Below are 18,130 nucleotides of genomic sequence, written 5' to 3'. Positions count from 1 at the left end.
CATAGCCGAAGGGTCTTGGCAGAGAAGGGGACACAGGCCTCCTTAAAGTGAATTAAGCACTCAGCTGAAGGTCCTTTGTGTAGTAAAAAAACAGCTGCAGACAAGGAGGGAAGTGTGGCGCGATTGGGGTTTTCCCATGTTTCAAATTCGGAGGTGGGGACTAGGACAAAAGTGTTGTGTAGACAATCAGCAGAGAGTCTATGCAGGGCCATGGAGGCAAACAGAACTGTTTTATGGGATTGGGCCATGGTGCCTGGCCTGAGGATTCTGCAGCTAGAGAGTGGTCCGTATGCTGCCAATCAGGGAACAGGAACCTTAGAGACATTTTGTAAATAAACTAATGACACTATGTAAATACTCTGACTCTGTCTCACTGATTTCTCACCCAAAGGAAAACTATCCTGCAAGGCCCAAATTCTGTCTACCGCTTGGTCAAAGGGGCAACAGTATAAAGGGAGCCAGAAGCTCTGATAGGTAATGGAGAACCAGTCCCTTAGAGGCCTTCAAGTTAAAGCCAAAATCTCATAATCCACATGTGGAGTTAAGTTTTCAGCTTATAAAACTGAACTCCAGTTTTACTAGAACTTCATGACATTTCCGTTGGCATATAGGAGCGTCTTTCAGAGCTGGCAATTAAAGATGTACCTTGTTCCCATTCAAAAACAGTAAAAAGGCTCCTTAGATATTCAATGACATACAGTTTTTTTTCCCTCTTGGCAGTGGGACTTGCCAGGGGAATCCACAGAGGCAGTGTAGAAGTAAGAACTTCCAAAAGATGAGAAGTCTGATGAAAGTAAAAGTGTAGGCTCGAAGCAAATGGTATTATTAATTATGCTGGACATGTTATGCCAGAAAAACATTTGATCTAGGGAGAAAGTCACAGAATGTAAAGAGAGAGAGAACACCATTCTGGAGATACCCTGCCAACATCCACCAGAGGGAATCATGCTATAGCCAGTTTGGCTAGTGTCCAGAACCATCTGTGTAATATTATATACAGTATAAAATGGAGAGCCAAACAGAGATACTTTTCTTCAGTTAGTGCTGGAGCTCTCCACTTCACCTCTGAAATTCTGAAACAGCTCCATTTCCAAAGCAGCCCTAAAAAGGCTCAAACCGGCGAAATAATGGAAAATGGGTAGAAGGCTCTTTTGTCAATATGAGGACTTTGAAGTCAATAACTTTAGGAATCCTTTGGTGGTACCTCCAGAAGTGTTCAAAAAAGTGGCTGTAAAAATGCTTTCATCTGATTAAAATGCTTCTGTTTTGTTGGATTGTTGAAGCCACTGAAATTAAGGGCATCCTCTGACTGGCTAGCACGTTCTTAAGTGGGTGATTTCAATATTTTCAAAAGCCTTTTTTTTCCCCCTGTAAGGAACAGCAGGGAGACTTGGAGTCAATGAAGCTATACCGAGGATGGATTTGGGTCCTTGAGTTGAATGTAGCAAGTTTTTCTCCATACAGTCATTGCAAAATCTGAATGAACACAGAGGTGCTGGAACTAGGGGTGCTGGGGGTGCTACCGCACCCCCTGGCTTGAAGTGATTTCCATCATATACAGGCTTTACAGTTTGGTTCAATAGTTCTCAGCATCCCCACTATACAAATTGTTCCAGCACATCCGAATGAATGCAAAGTTCAAGGATGACCAAAGACTGTCTTTTCAAAGGAAGGAGAGATAAAGAATAAACAATGGACTCTGCTCTTTACTGGGGGGGATGGCACAATTACCTAGTAGGAGTTGGGACTGCAGACAGCATGCATCTGGATTAGATTTTCTTCTGCACAGTTTGGTAAAGCATGGATGGTTTCCTTTATGCCTTATAAAATTGGTTAAATGTTATACAATATTTGGCATACATCCTATCCTCAGGATTTTGGCGTGAGCCTCAAGCTTCAGGAGGTTTCCTCAGAAGTTTCCCAAAGTATCAGGCCATTTGGTGGTTCTGCAGCTACACCCATGAAAATAATATTAAACTGAAAGCTTAATACTTGTGTATGCATTTTGGACACATTGTTGGAAAATGTGGCCGAATATATTTTTCATTTAAAAATTTTTGTGGCACCTGGTGCTGCAAGGTACTGAGCAAACTCATCTCTTAAGTGCCATGTAGTGTTTTTGGTTATACACTTACTGACGTCAGTGAGAGCCACATGGCATGCTTCTGGTGGCATATTTTGCCATAATGTGCAGATCCAATAAAATAAGAGTTCACAGGAGAACTGAGAGTCTGAAACCATGATAGAAGATACAGTACTTCAAGCTTCTCCATGTTGCACTCCTCCACTTCTTTACTCCATTTATCAGGATCTATCTAGCTCTTCTGGAGAAGGCTTCTCAACTGTCTTATAGGAAGAGAAGCAATCAAATACATGTGTCACTCCTTTGTGAAAGATTGTAACCTTTTCTTTTTCACCTGCTGTGTTCTGGTATTTTCCCACTGAAATCAATGACCTGTTAGGATGGGTGCATTCTGTATTACAGCAGGTATGTTCTATCTGGGTGCACCTAAAATGCTTGACATCAGTTATGCAGTTAGTATTGTACTGAGCTCTTTCTTCAGTGGTGCGAGCGGTATAAATACGAACGTCAACTGATAGTTTTAAATAGTACTAAAACAATGGAATCATTTGATCAGCCTATATTATTAGGCCTCTATTCAAATCTGTTTCAAACCAAATTATTTCCCTTGAGAATGTAGAAAATTTAATACATTTTGGCATGGGCATCCAAGTGCTGTAAATACTTTCAATGTTCATCTTGTAATTTGTATTCACGGAGGTTTAATTAAGATTTCCTGAATGCAGGTGTCCATGTTAGCTAGAGTCTTAGTCCTCCTCTGAAGCCAAGAATCTAAGCAGCATTTCTTCTACCTTGGCTGGAGGTGTACATAGATCAGTGCAGCTGAAGTCTGCCAATTTTTCAATTAATTCTGTGCAATTCTGCACTACCAATTCAACGAGTGACTTGAATAATCCCTACTTAGAATGAAAATCAGCTCCTTGGTGACACCTATACAAGGGAGCCTGTATGGTATCCTCCATAAAGAGGGTGAGTATCATCCTTCTATGATGCTCTAAGTACACAGATATTTCTCAGCCTTCGGACTATCACATTATCATCATGTGTACTCAGAACCTGATCCAAAGTCTATTGAAGTCAATGGAAAGTCTCCAGAGTGAGCCCAATTCAGATCTGCTGCAATCGAGTGCAATAATTCCATTGATTTGAGATGCATCTGCCTACAATTGAATGTTGACCCCCTATGTTGAATTTTGAGGCACCATTTCATAGCAATTAATAGTCATCTATATTGGGAAAAGGCCCAGGATCATGAATGGATGGTGCAAGGGTAACTACTCATGCTTTTATGCAAGGATCTTTCCTAGATACTCTTACAGAACCCATGCATAGTACAACGATCATGTTGGATAACCTTTACAATTTTGCTATGTATTTGGAGCCACTGACGACTGAAGGAAAACCATGTGTGGCCATTGCTATTTTTAATTATCAATCAAAATGAAGCAGCTGAGCAATCCCAAAATACTGGTGGGTCTCTCAGCCAATATGAATCTGATGATACTGTGCCAATTTCAAAATTCATATTAGTCTCTCAATGTTTTTCTTTGACAGTGACATTTCATCCATATTTATTTATCTCCCCTTACAACCTTATCTGAAGATTCAAATCTCGTGCCATTTCCTGTTCTTATTATAATCTTTTTCACAAGAATAAGGTTTTTAAATCCTTCATATATTCTGTGAAAATCAGTACTGTACCCGATTCACTCTGACCTTTTCCATGTTCCTCATTGGCTTGGCTGGCCAATTTCCTTTCCTACTTCTCTATCCCCCAAGCAACCTGTGACCAAGAATTGAAAATAGTCAGCCTATCAAAAATGTCAGCATTTAAAAGGTTAATGTATTGCCTGCATACTTCTGTCTGGACATGATGGCCAAGATCAGTATCATCATCATCAAGACACCAAAATTGTACAATTTTGATTACTTCTTGACAAAGGTTAAAGGAAAAATCCAACAATGGGGTTATACCTAAAGAAAAAACTTGTGCCAGCTGTATGGGCATAAAAAAAGATATCCTAATAACTACATTGAACTACAGGAGGAGTAAATTATTGACATAAATCAAAACATGCTTTAAATATTCTAAACAAGAATGATGAATAGAAAGTCTGATGTTGTGGTTTAGGACACAGGAAATGCAAATTGCCATTGAAAATCATGGGAAAAATCAAAGATTTTTAACATTTAAAAGGTAAATATTATTTTAAAATAAAATAAAACAGGCTAACACACACTGTTAAAGGCACTGTTTAAATAAGCAATTTTTAAAAATGAATGATTAGAAATTAAATTGCATCTCTGAACATCTTCTTTCCCCTGCATTACAAAGGTGATCTGAATTGGATGTGTGTGTTCTTTAATCTAATACCTAACACGAGATCCAGTCTGATGAAATAGCAAAATTTCAGCATGTGACAGAATGCACTCCTGTATTCGCAACCTATACATCATTGTAATACTCTTTGTACAGAATATGCCCGTGAGGTGTCATTTGAAAATGCATAACTCACTGGTCAATAATATCATGGTGAAATGAATGTAGCAACATTATATGTAAAGTTATGAACATAAGATGAAGTTATGACTAAAATGTTTTTATCGGACTAGCTTGGGAATGGGTAAACAAGTTTCTCAAAGACAAAGGACAAGCTGATGCCTCCAGCCAGGTGTCATCAAAGTTGATAGGCAATAATTGGTCAAATGACCATTCTTTGGCAGCTAAGAGGGGCAGGAACAGATTGATTTGTATTTTAACAAACAGCAGCATGGAACCTCTTTCACCATGAGACTCCATGTCTCTGTCTTCACAGCGATAAGGAAGTTTATCTAGGGGTAATCCTCAGGAAAATGCATTTCAAAGGTGACTGGACTATAAGAGGCCACCGCAAAACCACCCCAGATATTAATTCTCTCTCTTTTTCTCTCTCTCACCTGAGAAAACAATGGAACCAGCCCTTTGAAATTTGGGGGTAGATCCTGACTTAAGAATATGGTCAGCCCTATTGCTGGGACCATGTGGTAAGGATTTCACCTTGAACTAAGTCTAGTTTGTTACGCTTTAGTTACTTTAAACATGTTTCATCTTTATTTCCCTTGTAACCATTTCTGCATTTAAAGCCTTATACTTGTACTCACTTAAAATCTCTTTCTTTGTGGTTAAATAAACTTGTTTTATTCTTTAATCAAAATTAATCCAGTGTTGTCTTTAAGCTGAACTGTGTGGGTAACTCCATTTGAACTAGCAAACTGTTGTCCATTGATTCCTTACAGGGGCAATGGAACACCAATATCTGGACTGTCCAGGAGAGGTCTGGACAGGACGGAACTTACATTTTTGGGGAAAGTTTGGGACTGGAAGTGTGTTGGAGTCATCCTGCAAGTGATAACCAAGGCCAGTGAAAGCCAGAGTGGAAGTGGAGTGTACTGGCAGGATGCAGCTATACAGACACAGCGGGTGTGACCTGCGTGCTGTTTGGCTGTTTGTGAGCAGCCCAGGTTGGGATTTACCACAGCATAGTGTCGTAAGGTACCAAAGTTACAGGCAAGTGGTGACACAGCCCCTGGATTGCACCCTGGAATATCATACATAACATATCATAAGTAGATTGTAGAATTAGAAGTATTCTGGACTCATAAATCTGCAAATTAGGGGCAAACTCTGTCTCTAGATACAGGCAAATAACTCCTGCTGAAAGACGTATTGTTTGCATATGGAACTTCATGAAAATTTGATGACTATACAAGGCACAAACAAAATGTATTTTAAAGTAAGGATGATCATTATTTATTTATGGGCCTGATCAATACCTAGTGAAGTCCTTCTGTTGATTTCAATGGGCACTGGATATGAAAAAAATGGGTATTGGATTTGAAAACAATTGAATAAGAAACAGTCGTAAGGATTTCTAATAACTGGTTTTATACATTTTAATATAGATTTCTGTTACTTAGCGTACATATAACACTTTGAAATAAAGCCCTCGTCCTTTGCCTGCCTAAAACAGCAAAACTAGTCACTGCCTTTTCCCAGCTATTCCTTTCCAGTTACATTTTCAGGTTCTTCCTCTTGGAATGCTCTGGAGATGATGTTTCCAAACTGCCATGGGTGATGCTTAGAAGATTGCTCAGCAAGGCATATACAGTAGCGTAGCATGTGAGCATTGCAGCTGTCACCTTCCTTCCTGAGGCCGATTATCTCTGTAACAGCCTAGGGCTTACAATCAGAAGTTTACAAAGTGTGGAAGTCCCACCTGACAACAAGCACCCTCCGTCCTCTGTGCTGCTTCAGAAAGCGCCTACTTATTTTGATGACATATTGCTTTCAAATGCATAACAGAATTCAGATTTCTAAATAGAGTGCTTCCTTTGTGGCCAGAAGGATACATTCCTCCTGATGTTCAGTGGGGTAAGCGCCAAACTCCAATACATTTTTGTATGAAAAAAACAGACACTTTTGACAAGACTCTATAGTAAGCAAGTTTCCAGATGAAAAAGTTCCACCATAAATAAAGTTTGCAACTACAATGCTTCAAAGCTGTATTCAGGAATTCAAACTATAATACATATATTTCAGTGACCCCTTTATCCTGTGTAAAAAAAAAGTCATGATAACTCTAATTGTGTTCCTTACATCATTGTTTTTTTAAATCATCCATCCCCAAAGAACAACAAACAGGAACAGTAATTTTAACACAAAACTTGATCAAATCCAGTTTTACTCCCCTCAAACTCCCCTCCCGTGTTAGGAATGAATTGAACCACAATATTGTCCCAATCTACATAAGTAACTGGTCCTTCAGACCATGTGTTCATTAGCACAAAAAGTGAAGTTAAATTATGTGGCCAACATTTTCTACTATTTTTGTTCCTTAATTTTTGTGGTGCCCAACATGAGACACCGAAAAGGGATCTGACTTTCACAGGGAGGTGCTCAGCATTTTCTGAAATTCAGACCTCATTAGGGTGTCCCATGTTGGGCAAGTAAAAATTGTCACTTTAGCCTGTATTAATAAAAGGAAGACCAAAAAAAACCCTTACTGCTCTCACATTAAGAAAAATTACCTGCAGGAATTTAAGAATTCTGTGCCATGGCATATATGGTGTATGCCTGCCTATACTCGAGCTACTTTGATTATTATGATATTGTAGACAAGGGTCAGATTAAGCCCATATTCAGGGAATGTTTTAGTAATACCTATCTGATGCCTCTCCAGCATCTATCCTGGAAAAAAATTAAGATTTCATCTGACAAAGTTAAGTTTCCGTCCCTTAAAGCTGAAAATAAAACTTTCCAAACATAACCCAATGTAGTGCTGTCCTCCTGAGGCTGTGGCAAGAGAACTGACTCATTAGCTGAGAGAAGTGTGAGCTGCCCAGTTTATCTTGATTGGATGTGGATTAGGGTTGCCAACTTTCTATTTGCAGAAAACCGACCCTTGCCCCACCCCCACCCTTCCCCTTTTACGAGGCCATGCCCCCACCCACTCCAGCCCCCTCCCGCTGTTGCTCGCTCTCCCCCACCCTTGTTCACTCACTGGTGAGGGCTCCAGCTGGGAGTCCAGGCTCTTGGGTGGGGCTGGAGATGAGGGGTTTCGGGTGCAGGAGAGGGCTCCAGGCTGGGGCACGGGGTAGGGGTGTGGGAGTGGGTATGGGCTCTGGATTCTGGCTCCAGGGTGGGGCCAGAAATGAGAGGTTCAGGGTGTGGGAAGGACAGGGGGATCTTGGATGGGGGAGGAGATTGGGGTGCTGGGGGTGAGGGCTCTGACTACAGGTACGGGCTCTGGGGTGGGACAGGAGATGAGGGGTTTGGGGTGCAGGGAGGGCTCCAGGATGAGATAGGGGGATGGGGTGTGGGAGGGGGTATGGGCTCTGGGCTTGGGGGAGTAGGCTCTGGGGTGGGGCCAGAAATTAGGGGTTCAGGGTGCACGAGAGGGATCCGGGCTGGGGCGGGGGGGCCCTCCGGGCAGCACTTACCTTACATGGCTCCCAGGAAGCTGTCAGCATCTCCTTCCATCTCCTAAAGCAGAGGCTTGACCATGTGGTTCTCCATGCTGCCTGCGTCTGCAGGCACCACTCCCTCAGCTTCCACTGGACATGGTTCATGGCCAATGGGAGCAGCTGAGCTGGTGCTGGGGCAGCACACAGAGCCCCCATGGCCGTTCCTCCACCTAGCAGCTAGTGGGAAATACTAGCAGCTTCCCGGGAGTCGCGTAGAGCCATGTAGGGAGACTGCCTGCGTCACCTACCGGACTTTTAAAGGCTGCTGACCGGAGCCGCCAGGGTCCCTTTTCGGCCAGGCATTCCAGTTGAAAACTGGACACGAGGCAATCCTAGTGTGGATTCTGAAACTTAATCATAGTTGACAATATTGGCATTTAAATTATTTCATCTTTGATCATTTTAGCAGAAACACACACACACATAAGTACTCTTGGACTGGGAATGGTGACTGAGTTGAATAATGTTACCCCTTTTGGCCCAAATAGCTAGCCAAAAATTGATGGGGGGGAGGGTCTTGCAGGTTGTTCCAGCTGGGAAAATAAATTGATGATGGAGTCAGGTATCCTGGATGCAGTCTTGTTTATTTACAAGCAATGTACAAAGTCCTGTTTCCCAAAACACAGGAGGAGCCAAACAATAGGAAAAAGTTTCTTTGCTTACAGTCCGAAACTACTTTTAGCCAGCATAACACTGTGCTTGCCCAGACTGTGTCTGTAGCTTCCTTCCCAGTTTGTTCCTGTCTCTTTCCTTCCCCACCCACAAACCTTTTCCCAAACCAAAGTCCTCGATCCATGTAGTTCTAATTCTGAGTGGACTTGCGTATGTCTTTGTGGGGGGGGAGGGGCAGAAAGAGGAGCTGCTATAAACAACTGTAACTGTTTCTTACAGTTATTATAGGTGAAGGGTGATAGTTATATCCACCAGCGTCAAATGATGTTTTCCACAACCCACAACAATAACAAAACTCTCCACTCCAACCAATCTGATCCAAGATTATTTTTTTTTTAACTAACTAAACATGCATTCAGGCAGACCTAACAAATAAGAGTACTAAACATCTATACAAAAGTAAAACTGTAGGATCTCTCATGACATAGACAGAGGTAAAAAATTAAGCCTGTAACTACCTTACTCTACATTGTGGACAGATTGTGGCTGGCACTGCATGTGCAAAAGTGCACAGGTAGGGAAATACAGAAGGAGTCTTCTTTCTTCTTACAGCTCTGTACTGGACGCAGGCACCATCCAATAGGCAGTGCAAATCTAGCATTGCTGGTGTATCTGAATACACCAAAGAGAGCAGAGCACGGAGAGGCTGGGGCTAACAAAGCAGAGCTGATCAGGCACATGAAGGGGTACATGGTGCACCTGGAAAAGATGCCAGAGTGCCCTCACTGGCATGTAATCATTCATGTTCCTCTGGTGATTCCCACCCTTCTCCTCTTGACCCTGCATCCCTCCAAATGAGACGGATTTACACCACACGGCAGCCCGACATTTATATAGTGACTGTTCTACCAAGACACAAGTAACAGTAATACTTAGCAGTTGCTAGCACCTGGTTAAAGGGAACTTGTATTGGAATCTAACAGAAATTAAACAGCTAGGGATGGACCTAAAGACAAAGCTCTGAAGCCAGGAACCCAGCAACACTGCGGTGTTCGAAACACAGATCCAAATCCAAATTTAGCAGCTTTTGCTCATCTCTAGGAAAGAAAGAAAGAATATTGGTGTTGGTAGAAAGCATATAGGAGGGGGTATAAAGATGCAATTTAAACGGAGAGTCTTTCGTGGTATATTTCTCCTGTCAATATCTCTAAAATACAAATTTACTGTTTAAGGGTGGTAATTAGTTTTCAGATATTGGGATGATGGGAGATCTGAAAACACACACAGGACAGAGCCCTGTGACTGCAACACTCTCCCTAATTAAAGTCTATTATTCCAAATCAGCATTGCTCTTTTCTGCCCCTTGAAAGTTACATTAATTTGATAAAACAACCAGCAGAATTTCTAACATTAATCAAAGAGATAACAGTTTCACAGGACAGATCTTCTTTGCATTCTCCCTCTTGTACTTTCACAGAAAAGATGACTGTAGCTGAAAGAAACCCTGAAGGAATGTTTTCCCATTATTGCTTAACAAGAAATAGTCAGCTAATCAAAAGGAGATATAGAAAAAACAAAAGAGACACACACACACAAAAACCCAAAACACCCCGCAGTCTGCTATCTATATAAACTATCAGAGGAATCCTCTTCACTTCTGCGTAATGAGGCAGCATAGTTTAAAAAGCTAAGAGGTAAATTTTCACAGGGACACAGTGATCTAACTACATGACTCCTATTGACTCTAACATGGGCTGTGCAGCTAATCCCTACTGAAGCTTTGACAATGTGTTCCTAAAGAAGATTAAAGGTGCCAGATGATCTTGGTGTTAAAGATTAGGCCTTCCTTCTGGAAACCCAGTTGGAAGTAAAAATTCATTTTCATCCAAATGATACCCCAAACACTGTGGTGTATGAATCAAACTGGATTTTGAAGCTAATAATTTTGGAGTTATATGTTAAATATTTTATACCAAGGAGATTTGTATGCACTGCCATAGCCTATTAGCTGATGCTGGAATATTGCCAGGAGAGACTACTCTGTTGTTTCATTTGTGGTAGATGCAGTTTGTTAATCACACTTGGATGCAAAGGAGATGAGAGATTGGCCGTTTGAGTGAAGGAATATAGGGTCCAGGGTTGAGCAGTCCTCTGGGAGGAACCTTAGGAAGGGCCAAGCCTTGGGACTACCTTTGGGCTGGAGTTGTTGTATATGTGGTGTTAAATTAATAATTAAGCCAAATCCCAGGAAGGGAATGAGTTCACAACATATTTTAGCAAAATTGAGATGAACAGCTTGGAACAAACCAAACTTTGACGAAATCTGCACACTATGAAGTTGGCTACCATTTTGTAATTTTTTTCCTTACATTTTCCTCATTATTTATTTATTTAGCACCCAAAGTATTCCTCACAGACATATGAGAAAAAGACACAGTCCCTGCCCTTTCCAGTTGAAAAGAGCAAGAAATAAGGAAAGTGATATAGAGTGATGACTGACTGGTACAAAAATATATGTTAAACTCAAGAGACAAAACTCATGAAACAAAAGACAAGAGAGTGCTGCTGTTTTTTTTTTTTTTTTAGAGGTATGGGAAGGCAAGTGGTAGATTTTAATCATCTTACCCTTGGCTGTTCACAAATAGAGTCCTGCAAAAGTCAGATTTCAGATAAGAGGGAGAGCTCTGTAAATATTTTCATCAGTTCCAGTTTGTGAGACGACTTCTTGCTCCGCCTGAATTTTAGCTTGAGTTTGGGGTTTGACAAGCAACGTAAAATTCAGTTGCCGCCACCACGTGACTTGATTCCACATGAAGCCACGAGGGTTGACATAAAACCAAAGTTGGCCCTTAGCTCATAGTGTGTGTGTTAACATTTCAAAGAGTCTGGTTGCGTTTTGATTTTGTACTTGAACAGGCAGGTTGTGTACGATTTCTGGTTTGGCTGTGAATGTTTTACATGGTTCTATTTAAATAGGAAGGGAGAGGTGCTCTCAAAGCAAAAACAAACAACAACAACGAAACCCAAAACACAAAAATTAAAAAAGATCATAGAGGGGAAGCAAGCCATGTGGTTCAGATAAAATAAAACATATCAAACTTTCACCCACCTGTCAAACTAAACCTCTGTCAGAACTGAACTATATGGAGGATTGAGAAAATTTGGTTACCTTAATTGGTATGTTATAAATTATTGCAGAACCTTTTCTCTTATTGGTTTCACCTTAGACTGGAAGCGGAGATACCCAACTACCACAAGAAAAGTTATTCTTGAAATGTTTCTTACTTAGCCAAACCCATGGAACTACTGAACCTCTCTCAAGAAAGACTGCTGTCGAGCATATATTTCCAGCCCAATTTCCAGACCAGAGTTTCAGATAATCCAAACTCAAAACAGCAGGTGACAGTTTTTGCAATATAAATGGCATTAATCAATCCTTGATTGTTCTTTCTCAGCTTAAAAACAAATGCACGGGAATTTGGAAAAATGACAACAAACGGAATGCTTCAATGTTGGCCTGCCACCAAATTCAAGTTACAGAAGAAAAACTTTCATGATGGTTTAGAAACTGCAGCAAGGATTTGTTTTAGCCAAGGAAAGCACTGTCTTCGCCGTCAAACTTTGCTAGTTACAGCAAATCTTGAAAAGTGACAAATTGAGCTGGTGAAAATGTTTCAAACTAAAACTTTTGGTCAAAAACAGACTTTTCAGAAACTAAACTGATCCTAAAATACAAGAGGTGTTTTCAAACTTTTTCAACAGTAACAAAAAGCATTAGCCTATTGATTTTTCATTTTTGGTGTTTTTCCTTATGTTCTGCTATTGATCACTATTGAGATGATCTCTCTCTTTGTACATATAGTCTTTCTTCTTTTCACCTTTTTTTTCGTGCATGTTCAACAACCTCACTCCTCCTTTTCTTGTGCAGTCATCATACTCTTCTCCTTTTGTTTTCCTTTTTCAAATATTCCATTATAGTACCTCTCTTTTCGCCTTCATTCTCAGTTATTGAACTTCTCTATTCGCATTTGTCTGATTGTCCATCATTGTACCGTTAATCCTTTTCTGTGGTTGGTCGGTCATCATCTTGCGGGGTTTGGAGGAGGCATAAGGAGTTTGCACTGCCACTGGCCAGCGTTGTCACAGGGTAGGAATTTTTTTTTTGTCAAAACTGAAATATTCCATTTTCAAAATATGACTTATTTTGGAAACAAACATGAAAAATGAATATGAGTAAAATTTTGATAAACGTATAATAGAAAATTTTGAAAAATGAAAGCATCTACTTGAAAGACTAATGGAATGAAAGAGTGTATGGCGGGGGGGGAGGAGGAAGATGGTGCTTCAGCCAGCTTTGTTGACAATCATGGTTCTGATTAGTATTGTTTGTTGCATGTACTTCACAGATCACGTTACTTGGTGCTAGAATCTCCACAATGGATACGAAAATCTCACATTTCTAATTAGGGTTAGTTATTAGTTTTAAAGGAATTCTTTTGCTGGTCGTTGTTTCAGCAGATAAACAGATATACAATAGATTTGTCTAGGGTTAGGGTACACAAAGGAAAGGTTTTACTGAGTTTTAACACCCACAGAGGGGAAGGTTCATGGCTGCCCAGAGGAACCGTATATTCCAACAGTATATGCAAAATTCCACTACAGTCAGCTATATCCATATTTTAATTTTCTTGTTCAGTAAATTCTTGCCCCTCTAACCCCAAGGCTCCCTTTTGCTGAACTGAGTACCTGGAACATTAAGTGACAAATTCACTGCTGCTTTATATGGGACTGCACAAAGTGTAAATCAGTGATGAATCTGGCCCAGGGAGCCCTTCCCTATTATTTTTATTACCCTGCTCAGTGGCTCTCAGATTGTTCTATGAGATGATCTTCTCATCTCAGAGCAGCTGTTGGTGACAAGTCTGGTCTGCATCTAAATAAACAAGTACCCTTTCTCTTCAGCACACACTTCTTGCAGCTACTTTGTCTTCCTCCTGAGCACAAATAATTCCCCCTACCATGCACACATAACACTCGCCTATCCATTCAAAATGCAGCTGCTAGGGTTATCTTCCTTGCCCAACATTCTGACAACATTACTCTCATCTTTAAGCCCTTGAATCAGCAGAGCACTTAAACATGGGCTTAACTTTAGCATGTGCTTAAGTCTATTGCTGATGAAATCCACTGAGGTCAATGGCTTCATTAAATGCCTGCTTTGCTGAAGCCGGGTCTGAATCTCTCCACAGGCTTCCCCTGTATCACTGCATCAAGTTCAAACATCTTTAAGGTTTAGAATGAAATTCTGGCCCCCATTGAATTCAGTGGGAAAAATTGCCCTTTACTTCAATACAGCCAGCATTTCAATCTTTGCTTATACATTGCATTATCCAAAGAGGAAACCATTCCCCCCACCCCCCGCATCGGGTCCTTTAAAAACCAAACTAAAGTCTGTAATGAAGGAGGAATGTCAATGTTTTCTTATTCTTTAATGCCTGCAGCTGTACCACATAAGGCTATGAGAGATTTAACTTTCACAAGCTAAAAAACAGCTAGGTCTTGGTAAATATAATTGGATGGGAGATCACCAAGTTCAAAATAAAGTTTTGCAATAAGTGGCACTCTTGCCTCTAAGGAAGGAGCGGGAGGTGACCTCATTGCTTTAAGTGCCATCTTTTGGTGAACATGTAAATGAGAGGAGAATCAGGCCCTATGTGTTGCACTGGTCAGAGATCTTCTAGTAGTCTTGGGTGCTGAATTTATTTGCCCTTTCCCCAAAAAAACACATAACAAACCCCCAAATATCAATCAAGGACCTCTTTTTTATCTAGGATTCCAGAACTTCTATTACAAGTGAAATAGATGCTCGACCATAACTCCTCTCGTTATTAAAATCTGTAAATTTACGAAAATCTTGATTTCCATCTGTAAATCTTAGCTTGTAGAGGATGCTGGTTGGCAATATTACATGCCAGCAACTTCTGGTTCAAGCTTCTCAGTGTTTTAAAGAAGAATTTAGAGCATGAACAAAGTGGGGCATCCAAGTAATATGTGGTGGAATGAAAAAGAAGAAAAAATATAACCCTCTGAAGAGAAAACATTTTTAAAAGGGCTCACACACCATCATTTGGGAATGCTGAGCCTTGAAAGTAATGCAAAGAGACAGAGTTTGTTTTCCTTTTCTTCTGCAAAACTACATGAAGTGATAATGACCTCAGAAGTATATATGTGTGTGTTTATTCCATCTTTGGCCCATTTGATGTGGTTTTGGCCTAAGGAAAAGCTAAAGGCTAGATGTATTTTAAGTGAGCTAAAACCAAGATAAACACATGTCCCTGAGGTCCTTATTTCCATTAGAAGGCAGCTTGCACAAAATATCAAAAGTATTGTAAAAACAGTGTAAACTTTTTCAAAATTATTCTTTTGTAGGTCAGCACTTCTTTTGAGAAGGTACACTGTTTCTGAGCAATTGTTTCTCCCATTGTGAAAGCTGCTTCTTCAGGAACAGAGAAGCCAGCATTTATTTGGATAGCACTGTCTTTGTAAATCCCATTCAGAGCAACACAGAATGCAAACAAACTATTTGAACAGTAATCACATACACTGAATGCATGCCAGTCATGTATGCTGAAATATCAGCTAGCTACACTGCAAAGACAAAGAATTTATCCCCTCTACAAGGCTTATAGCTGAAACCTTTTTCAAATATGATTAAGGATGCATACATTAAGTACAAAGGTTTATTTTCACATTCAGCATGGATACAAATTCAGCATTTATGCTAGAACCATGCTAGGAGAGTAATATATAGCATAGTTTTTGCTAGGACAGTTTGGGGATGGGGAGAACCACATTGGACATGGAAACCATGATAACTACAACTGTAATCTAGAACAGCTGTCAAACACACTTCTTCCTCCTACTGGTGGGCCAGTGGCTCAGACAACTTTTGCCTTATGTTAGCAGAACTTCAGAACAGTAGCTCAGCTTTGCTGTAGCTCTCACTGTCCTTTTTAAAACTCTGGGCTCTATTTTGTCTGTGCTTTCCCAGCTCCTTTTCCCCCTCATTCTTCTGCACTGGGCATAACATAATAGAGAGGAAAGAGAATTTATCTTTGTTTTGCCAAAATGCATCAGTTCAGTTCAATGCTCAATTAAAACATTATAAGCTTTGTCAAACATTCACAGTTCACCACAGCTGAACCATCTGGGAGGTTATTATAGAACTTCTGTTTCATGACACTCAGAGGGGAAAGAATGAAATGCCCGAGTTATAGACCAGCAAGAGAATCTGAATGGTGGAAAATTCATGAGATCTACATGAGCATCTCACAAGATTTCAGTATGGCCAAGTTCACACCCAAACCCTGATTTAAATCTGAGACAGATTTGGATCTGACCACTTCCTCCTCAGCCCCGTTAGAACTGCTGTAGAACTCGCTAAGCACATGCACCCCACAATGTTTCTTTACATACTAGTATCATTGAATTCTTGGTTCAGGCAAACCAGAAACATTGTTCTTTGCCTCAGTAACTTTTTTATAGTAGATCAGTGGTTTATGGAAAGACATTCCACCACAGAGCAGGAAAACATGTATAAAAGTGAGTGCTATGTCAGTAATGGCAAGCAATTTTCAAAAGCATGGATTTTTTTTAAAGTGCCCGGACAATACAATGGTTTTAAAACATTGGAAAGTAGTTCAGCCATTATGGGTAAGACAACTCAGTGGAGCCTCCTCCTCCTTTGTATCACCAGCCCTTCTCCAGTTCAGGATAATTAAAGAGAAGAAATTTCAAAGATTTGTTGAAGGCCTTGTATCTCCTTTCAAATATAACCCAACTGCACCACTCTAAACCTTGCAATAATTTCTCTCTTCTCTACCTTGTATTAGATGGGTGCCTTGCATAAGACATCAGGATTCATCTGTGTAATTTCTGCAGCTCTATGCTTCTTCATACTGTTATTCAATTAGAGAACATGAGAAAATTGATATGGGTGAAATACTGGTTTTGACCCTTGAGGAAATGTTGGAAAGAAGATGGCTTTTGATAGAAAAAAAACATTGCCAGGATGATACAAAAACATGCATAGAAAATGTCATCTTTATCTTTTCAGGAGAGATTTTTTTCAGTCAGTCATTCTGTGGTACAATTTGCTGAACTCATTAGCGTTTGTAAATAAACCTTCACACTGAACTGGAATGATTTTGCACATAAATCTGCTAATTTTTCTTGATTTGTATTAGTACAACTGAAACCCTTTAAAAATAGGTAGGATTGGGTAATACTCAAAATGCCCTCTTCCACACAGTGCTAGTCATTGCAAGCACAACACAGCCTCCCCCTCCCCCATGAAGTTACAGACGGTCAGTGAAAGTATCGACACATAGCAAAGAAAATACAATGAAAGGCGCATGAAGCTACAGTGAAGTGGTGATGCATGGCTCAGTAAATATCTCCCCTCCAAATTCTTGAAGAAGATGCCTCTCCAAGACCAGCTGCTATATTATAAATCATGCCCTCATTGTTACAGCTGGACCAAAAATATTGGCAAATAGTAAATTGCCAAAAATGCATTTTCGGGGTACTGAAACTATTCACAAATTTGGGTTGAATTCTGTGAATAGTGTTGCCAACCACTACCTCTTCCCTCCCAAAACAACCAACTTGAACACAAAACCTTCAGAAATGTCAGAACAATTTGTTTTGACATTTCATTTCAAATCAACATTTCTGAACTGGCATTTCGTTTTCAATCGACAATCAAAACCTTCTCATTTTAGTGAGAAAACCCAAAATATTCGTTTCCGTTTGAAACAAACTGATTTCTTTTTCTTCCCAGTTTGGCCACTGACTCAAAAAAATCAATTATTCATGCATCTCTGCTCATTGTCACCGCTACAGACTAGTTTTCTTTTCTGTGGATCTTTTGGGCTCTGTTAGAAAGTTTTACTTCTGTTAGTAAATGGCAGATACTTGCCAGTAGTAATGGCAATGACTGATACAGGTACTATACGTATTAACTGGAAAATAAGGAGAGGGTGAAAAAGAATGGGAAAGGCAGGAGACTGAGGAAGAAAAGGGGAAGAGACTACAGAACTTGGGACATAGAGAAGGGGTAGATAACAGAGAATAGGGCAAATAGGAAAGAGACAAAGAATGTGAAATAAATTAGATTTGGTCTCTCAGTTATACTATTGTGATATCATTGACTTCAGTGGAGTGACTGCTGATTTACATCAGACCTACTGTTTTCAAGACAACAAAGAGGAGAGATACAGAGAAAGGAGAGAATAATAGAAAGCAAAGAGCAGTCTGAATGGAAAAGCCAAAAGAAAACTGCCTGGAAATGGTTTCTAAAGTGGCCAAATGCCACCACCAGCACAAGCTGTTGGGTTCCTCTTCTTGTGCTCTGCTCCAGTGGTTTATTTA

The 18,130-nt window shown here is 40.2% G+C and overlaps 3 long non-coding RNA genes across 4 annotated transcripts in view; 1 reads left to right on the top strand and 2 right to left on the bottom strand.

The window, feature by feature from the left end:
- LOC125625133 (uncharacterized) overlaps positions 1–18,130 on the bottom strand; it is a 197,653-nt gene that overhangs the window by 148,146 nt on the left and 31,377 nt on the right. The gene's annotated exons all lie outside the window — the stretch shown is intronic.
- Positions 1–18,130, top strand: part of LOC125625141 (uncharacterized) — a 102,207-nt gene that overhangs the window by 53,899 nt on the left and 30,178 nt on the right. The window lies entirely within an intron of this gene.
- Positions 8,652–18,130, bottom strand: part of LOC125625138 (uncharacterized) — a 39,906-nt gene continuing 30,427 nt past the window's right edge. Inside the window, exon 3 of the long non-coding RNA XR_007353468.2 lies at positions 8,652–9,795. This is a non-coding gene — a long non-coding RNA (uncharacterized LOC125625138). The remainder of the gene's footprint in view (positions 9,796–18,130) is intronic.

This window comes from Caretta caretta, chromosome 1 (assembly GCF_965140235.1).
Source record: "Caretta caretta isolate rCarCar2 chromosome 1, rCarCar1.hap1, whole genome shotgun sequence".
NCBI lineage: Eukaryota > Metazoa > Chordata > Testudines > Cheloniidae > Caretta > Caretta caretta.
The sequence above is the reverse complement of the archived record's forward strand: the minus strand, read 5'-3'. Positions and strand labels throughout refer to the sequence as shown.